We start from the raw sequence: 7,287 nt of genomic DNA, 5'->3' as shown, positions 1-7,287 counted from the left end.
CTGTATTTCCTTGCTAGGAGGAAAAACTTCTATTTGGAGAGCATGTCAACAATCATCAAACCACATTCTTTAGTTCAGTGAACTTCACTTATAGGCCATCAAAGCCTCATCTGAACTTGGATGCACCACTTGCATAGGTTTAATACCTGTAAATGAACTGTTAATTGTCACGAGCTGAAAGCAGGGACTCAAGCGCAGAGCAGGTTGATGTCTCAGAACACGATTTATTTACACACCCGTGCAATAATATATACAGTGACGGGAAATTCAGGGTTCCAGGGGATTAGGGGAAGGCACTCTCTCTCTCACGCTCGCTGACGTCCTCACACACGTTTGTACCGCGGGGAGGTCACAGGTCCGGGAAGATAAGCTGGAACAGGGAAAGGGAGAAATCACTCACAAATCACGAAGGCATAAAGGTGTAAGACCACGGGAGCTGGAAAGGTAGACTAACGTCAGTAGCGCAATCATCCCGCGATGAGAGGATCTGTGACCCAGCCTCAAATAGAAGACGGATAATCAGCTGATCGCCAACAGCTGTGAGAGCCAAGGGCGGGAGCCAGCTGTGAGCTCCGCCCAGGCAGAGAGATAGGGGGAGAAAGAGAAAAAAAACACAAGTGTAGCCTTGTGAGGCCGGCTGGGCAGGCACGGGGACCATGACATTAATCACACAAATCACTGTAAAAATCATAAAAAACATAGAAAACATTGTGTTTCATGTTAATCCTGGACCCCTCCTCTTGACGCATGGACACTCCCATGAGTCAACTCATCAAACCTAGATTCCTGTCTTAAAGAAAAAGGTTAGCTAGATCACGTCCCAGGCAACATCAGGGTGTCTCCTCCGGAGTAGCTCCGTAATCCTGCAATAAAAGATGTTAGTGTGTTTTGCATATTAAGTTTGCTTAACAGGAGCTCCGCCAGGAGCCTGCATACACACCATCATGGCCTGGAAAACAAGATCTGGAAGTGAAATCAAACTTCACACTTGTAAACAATTGTATCATACGAGTAATAAAGCATTCAACATCAGCAAGACAAGTATCATGTGCAGGTTTTCTCAAATCAGTAATCAGAATCAGAATCAGAATCAGAATACTTTATTGATCCCTGGGGGAAATTATTTTTTGTTACAGTGCTCCATTTTAAACCAACATTAAGACAAGACAGACAATACGCTAACTAAGAATAGTACAATATATACATATATATACATACATACATAAGTCACTTATAAATAAATAGTTGGAAAAGAAACATGTGTAGCTGTAGCTGTCATGGTCCTGGGTCTTTTGACCCAGCGTTTTAAGTTTGAGTTTATTTTGTTCATTAGGTTATCTAAGTTCATTTGGTTATTAGACTCCTTGTGTTTTCTTCCCCTGTATTTAAGCTTCCCCTCACCCTTCGTGTTTCATGCTGCGTGTCTTATGTTATCAAGTTTGTATTATCATGCCTAAGTGTTTCTAGTTCTTATTATTTCTCCCTCGTGTTTCCAACCATGTTAAATCTCCCCTGCTCTTCATGCGTTTCATGTCTGTGTCTTACATTGTCAAATTCTGGTTGTCGTGTCTAAATCTGCATGTTTCCTGTTTTATTTTGAAAAGGGGTCTTGTGTTCTGTGCTCATGCGGTTAGTTTTACTCTTGCCTGTGCATCATTATGTTTATCCTAGTCAGCTGTTTCCTCATGTGTCTCCACTTCCCCTAATCACCTCCTGTGTATTTAAGTCCTCTGTTTTCAGTGTGTGATTGTCAGGTTGTCCATGCCATGCTTCCAAGTTTCTTGTCTAGGTTTTTCTTATTGTTTGTTTAGATTCCCCAGTTTAGGTTTGTGTTAATTTTGCTTCAGTTTGCCTTGCCCTTTGTTTGTACCTTTTTTTTCCAGCCATATTAAACGGCTCGCTTTTTGTTAACATTCAAGTTTTGTTCCCTGTTCCTTGGAGTCTGCATTTTGGGTCCTTTTTCAATTCATACAGTCTGCCCTCGCCAGACTGTGACAGTAGCTGTAAACTACAACTATTACCATAATTTGCCTCAGACATGGGTCATCCCATGTACTCAGTCAACATTAATGTAATCGGTGACTTCCCTTAAGCAAAGTCACTCCACTCATCAATCACTATGAGCTCAAAAGTGGCCAGCTAATGAGCCCCATATTAAACTATTCCATAAACACTGCATCTCTTACTTGTTTTTCTCATGTCACTTGCCCGCTTCTGCTGAATCCTCTACATGTACTCTTAGAAAAACAAACATTAGCAATACACATTGACCATTGGTGGTCAGGCGCAGGTCGACAGGTTCCAGAGGTGCCATAAAAAGACCATAAAGCCATCCATAGCTGTGGAAAGAATGTTATTCACATCATCAAAGTAACCTTCACATTTTCCCAACAAGACAGTGTAAAAGCATCACCAACTCATAACCTGTAAACACAGTTTTCTTCACACATAAACCCAGAAATCCTGTAGTAGAAAAACATTAACCAATTGTCCTGTTATAAATCACATGATCAAACACATGAAGAACTGTAATGCTGTAGAAAAGAAAATGCAAATGTTAGCGCTGCGCAGGCGTATGCATACTTTGTCACAGTTATCTCTGTGCGCAGCACAAGATAGTGAATAACACCCCTAGTAGATGCACAGACACAGAAAGTGGCATTTAAAAGGTTAAATCGTCACGCAACCTCGAATGTTGCTGTCATCTTTCTGCTCCTGTAAAAAGAAACACATAAACTCATCCACCCTTTTGTCCTGTCTAGGTGGATGTTAACCTTGAGTCGTGGTCAAGTCTTGTCAGCTTTTACCAGTCAGTCAGTTTGTTTTTATTTCCTTCCTTCCTTCCTTCCTTCCTTCCTTTGCTAATAGTGGAAACCATCGTCGCATTTAGTTTCCACCCTCAGCAAAATGACGTCATTTCAAAAAGAAGAACTTTAGATCGGATTAACTGATGTGCTATGAATCCACTGATCTTTGCATCACTTCTCATCACACTAAGTGACTTGGACAAAATGATAAACAGACTCACATGCTTAAGATGTTGTCTAATCTTCATAAGCTCTCTTGTGTTTGGAAGTGTTAGTAGGGTTAATGCATGTTCTGCTTGTGTGTGTGATTTTGTATGCTTCTTTTCGCAGTGTTTCAGACTCCTTCACAATTTTCCCACTTAAACAGTCAGTTTTGTTTTTCCCAGGTTTGCTAACCCAAATTTTGATTTCCCAGATTAAATAACAGCACTCCTCTGTGTTCTCACTTACTCTCACTGTTGTCCTCTCCCACTTCAACAGTCCAACAGCCGGCAGTTCTCCTTCAGCTTTGTCCTGTGTTCCACTGTCTCTTCTTGCCATTTTCTCCAAAGGTGGCAAATGTCAAACTCCAACAGTCCCCTCAGTTCTCCTCAAACATTCTTTTCACATGCACAGTGAAGTTGCAGCTTGTTGGAAACACAGTGCCATTCATCCAATCAGGCAGGATGATGGGTTTCCTCTTCTTCTCTGATGCTGTTTGTCCACACTGCTGCTGCTTGCTGGGTCTCTTTGCTCAGGACTTTGCTGCTGTCTCTTTATCTGCCATGTTATTGCTCTTTGGTGCTGCATTCCTTGTCTTCAGGGAGGAGTGAGAGCTCGCTTGTGAGTTTGAGAGACACATGGTGCTGTAAATAAGTCAGCCAGAAACTTGGCCTGACTGTTTCCAATGATGTTAAACTATAACTTTCTTCCGACCGCTGCATGTGGAAAATTGATTCAGGTCTGCTTTTCACTTGAAAGTGACAAACTAAGACATGTTCATTATTATCATCACTGCTTAATCAACACACACATCTCTCTCTGTGTTTTTGTGAACAGCCCTTTCATAAAAGCAGAAAATGAGATTGTAGTTGTTCTTGGCTGATCAACACAAAACCTTTTTCCTCAACGCCTGGGGACGCCGTTTGCTGTCCGCCAATTTGGCATTTGGCGTACAGCACTCCCGCACATCGCCCTGTCATTACCCCAAACTGACATTACCTGCTGATCCGTCTGCCACTGACTGATGTTCCCTTGGTCCCAGCTCCTATATTTGTTCCACTTTTAACAGTAATACACGAAACTCTGGACTCGGACCTCTCTCTCCCACAGTCAACACAATACCCGTCATAATCACAAACAGAGAGCAACAGAATTATCACAAATCCAGTAACTCCAAAAACATTAATAACCTCCGGCCTCTTCAAAAATATCAACATCCATCCAACTCTATTGTCAAAAATCCACCAGTCTCAATCAGTATGGCACTTTTAAATGTACGCTCTCTGTGGAACAAGTCTTTTATTATTAATGATTTAATTTTAGATAATAAACTTGACTGTTTATTTTTAACTGAAACATGGCTGGGTTCGGATGCACCAGTTGTTCTCACTGAGGCCTCCCCACCAAATTTTAGTTTCTCTTTTTCTATTAGAAGTGGTAAGAGAGGTGGTGGCAGTGCATCTCTGGCCAACAACACACTCACCACCAAACACATTTTATTTGACTATTTTACCACTTTTGAATTTCATGCTATTGTTTTTAGCAGCCCTCCAGTTTTATCTGTCACAGTTTACAGACCACCTAAAGACAGCGCTGCTTTTATCAAGGAATTCTCAGAATTTTTAACAAACATACATTCAAACTATAATATGATAATTTTAACCGGTGATTTTAACCTGCACATAGATAATCCTTCTGACCCTGCAGCAAAAGAATTCTTAAACATTCTTCACTGTTTGGATTTTACCTAGCACGTCACGCAGCCGACTCACAACAGAGGACACACTCTGGACCTGGTCATCACCCATGAGCTGTCCACCAGTGTGTCCTCTGTTGTTGACTTGGCTGTCTCTGACCACTACTGTGTGTTTTTTAACATCACCGGTTTTATTCAGCGGGAGACCTCGGTGCGAACTGTGAGGAGGCGCTATCTAACCTCTGAAGTGGCTGCAAATTTCACCAGGGTTTTAGACGAATGCCCCCCTGTGATTCTACCTGCACCCTGCGATCTGATTTTTAATCATTTCAACAGCAAACTGAAGAAAAGCCTTGACTCCGTTGCTCCACTCACCACCAAAAAGATTAACGTAAAACATGCATCACCCTGGAGAAACGAAGAAGTCAAAAAACTCAAAAGAAATTGCAGGGCAGCAGAAAGGAGATGGAGGGAAAATAAAAATAATATCAACCATCAAATATTTTGCGAGCAACTTAAAATGTACAATAATACATTAAGGAACTCAAGAAATTCATACTTCGCCAAAATAATCAGTAATAACAAAAATAATCCCAAGGTCCTCTTTTCCACCATAGATCATTTATTTAACCCTGATTTTAAAAGCTCCAAAAGAACCCCACAGACTCGCTCTGTGGGTAGTTTGCAGACCACTTCAGGGGAAAGATCAGCGCCATCAGATCTGATATTTTATCTAATCGCGATATGATTGTAAACACATCTGAGGGCTCGATTGTACCTGAGGAGACACTGGACAGCTTTGTCCTGGTTAATGCTGAGAACTTTCAGAAGGTTTTCTCCACAGTGAGACCCACCACATGTCTTTTAGATCCAATTCCTTCTTCACTTTTTAAAACACTTTATGGATTTTTTGAGGCTGAGCTTTTATACGTGATGAATTGCTCTCTTCAGTTGGGTGTCTTCCCTGCTGCCTTTAAAACGGCGGTGGTGAGGCCCCTTCTGAAGAAGAGCAATTTGGATTGTAATGATTTTAATAACTACAGACCTGTATCCAACTCACCATTTTTAAGTAAAATCTTAGAAAAGCTTGTTTTTACTCAGATTACTGATTTTCTCAATGATAGACAGATCCTGGAGATATTCCAGTCTGGATTTAGGGTGAACCACAGCACAGAGACGGCTCTCCTAAAGGTTTTAAATGATCTTAGATGTAACTGGGACTCCCAAAAGCTCTCAGTCCTGGTGCTACTGGATCTAAGCGCAGCCTTTGATACAGTAGACCACGCTATTCTTTTAAACAGACTGAAACACATGGTGGGCCTCTCTGGTGCTGTACACAACTGGTTCACTTCCTATCTCTCAGACAGAACTTTTATGGTGAGCATGGATACATGCTCCTCTAAGATCCATAAAATGACATGTGGTGTGCCTCAAGGGTCGGTTCTAGGCCCTGTACTTTTTAATTTGTATATGCTCCCTCTCGGCAGTGTCATCAGGAGGCATGGAGTGAACTTCCACAGTTACGCTGATGACACGCAGCTGTACATCTCCGTGTCTCCTGATGACACCAGACCAATGGATGCCCTTTTTAACTGTATCTTAGATATACGATCTTGGATGGCAGAAAACTTTTTACAGCTTAACCAGGACAAAACTGAAGTTTTAATTGTCGGTCCTGAGGCTCAGAGAGAGAAACTCTTGTCTAAATTACAGGCATTTTCACTATGTCCTTCGCTACAAGTGAAAAACCTGGGTGTTATTTTTGACTCTGAGCTTGGTTTTATCCCACATGTTAAACATGTAACCAAAATTGGATTTTATCATCTAAAAAATATAGCCAGAGTCCGCCCTATTCTCTCTCGGGCCAACACGGAGATGCTGATGCATGCTTTTATTACCAGTCGCATTGATTACTGTAATGCCCTGCTCTCTGGTCTTCCTAAGAAGAATATTTCACCTTTACAACTTTTACAAAACTCTGCAGCTCGTGTGCTGACGAAGACCAGAGGGCGGGCCCACAGTACACCGGTTTTAGAATCGCTGCATTGGCTCCCCGTGTGTTTCAGGATCGATTTTAAAGTTCTTTTATTGGTTTTTAAATGTCTTAATGGTCTTGGGCCTTCTTATCTCTCAGATCTGCTTTTACCATACGAACCCTCGCGGACCCTGAGGTCCTCTGGTGCTGGCCTTTTGATTGTCCCTAAAGTCAGGACACATACTCACGGAGAGGCAGCTTTTCAGTGGTATGGTCCTCGTCTGTGGAACAGCCTGCCGGAGGAGCTCAGGGCCACAGAGAACGTACATGTTTTTAAGAACAGGCTCAAGACCCACCTTTTTAATTTAGCTTTTACTTAGCGTTTATTTATTTTATGCTTATTTATTCTATCCTGTTATTCTATTATTAATTTAGACTTTACCTAATATTTATTGATTTTATTCTTATTCATTTTTTAATCTTCTTACTCTATTTATATTTATATTTATATTGTATCCTGTTCTTATTTATTTTATCATTTTACCCTGTATATATCCTATTGTGTCATATCTCCAGTGTTTCCTCAGAGGGCGCTCTCTGCACCGGGG

The 7,287-nt window shown here is 41.4% G+C and overlaps 1 long non-coding RNA gene across 1 annotated transcript; it reads right to left on the bottom strand.

Annotated features, from left to right (window-relative positions):
- Positions 1-204: 204 nt before the first annotated feature.
- Positions 205-666, bottom strand: LOC113027897 (uncharacterized). Its single transcript, XR_003273163.1, has 2 exons — positions 455-666; positions 205-370 (listed from the first exon to the last, which is right to left on the bottom strand). It is a non-coding gene; the product is annotated as an uncharacterized LOC113027897 (long non-coding RNA).
- Positions 667-7,287: the final 6,621 nt, after the last annotated feature.

Source organism: Astatotilapia calliptera, chromosome 8, assembly GCF_900246225.1.
Source record: "Astatotilapia calliptera chromosome 8, fAstCal1.2, whole genome shotgun sequence".
NCBI classification, from domain to species: domain Eukaryota; kingdom Metazoa; phylum Chordata; class Actinopteri; order Cichliformes; family Cichlidae; genus Astatotilapia; species Astatotilapia calliptera.
The sequence above is the reverse complement of the archived record's forward strand: the minus strand, read 5'-3'. Positions and strand labels throughout refer to the sequence as shown.